Raw genomic sequence first — 555 nt, forward strand, 5'->3', positions numbered from 1 at the left:
ATTAATAATCTTGCTCACTTGTTTCCACTAGCATTTCGATAGCTTTTTCCGGTGTACATCAGCTGAAATTCCCCCACAGCTTCTCAAAAGAGAATGAAAAGCGCTTGAAAAGAAATTCAAGTGTAATTACTTTGTTTCGTTTAGGGAAATAATATTAAGTCAGCATTTAAAATCACCAACAAAGGACGAATATATAAAATTCACAAAATACTGAATGGCAAAGATCCGGCCGCCTTTCCAACAAAGCAGAACTTTTGACAGTACATCTTCAATACACCTTTTTCACATTTACAAACAGGGTATTTGTTAATTTGGTGCTTGGTTTGTTAATTCCACTTCTAGTTGATATCATCGATTGAGTTGTAATTAAATCCAGGTATTTTTTATTTATGAAAAAGGTTTTAGTCAGCATTAAAGAATATTCAGACTTCACACTGAAAATCGTCTCCATCACAGCCCATAGCGAATTGGTCATCAATGGATTGTTGTCACATTCATCCTCAGGCGAAACAGATAGACAAAAGCAGAAAACGTCTGCTTTCAATTCTGAATTTG

This window comes from Penaeus monodon, chromosome 28 (genome assembly GCF_015228065.2).
Source record: "Penaeus monodon isolate SGIC_2016 chromosome 28, NSTDA_Pmon_1, whole genome shotgun sequence".
NCBI classification, from domain to species: Eukaryota; Metazoa; Arthropoda; class Malacostraca; order Decapoda; family Penaeidae; genus Penaeus; species Penaeus monodon.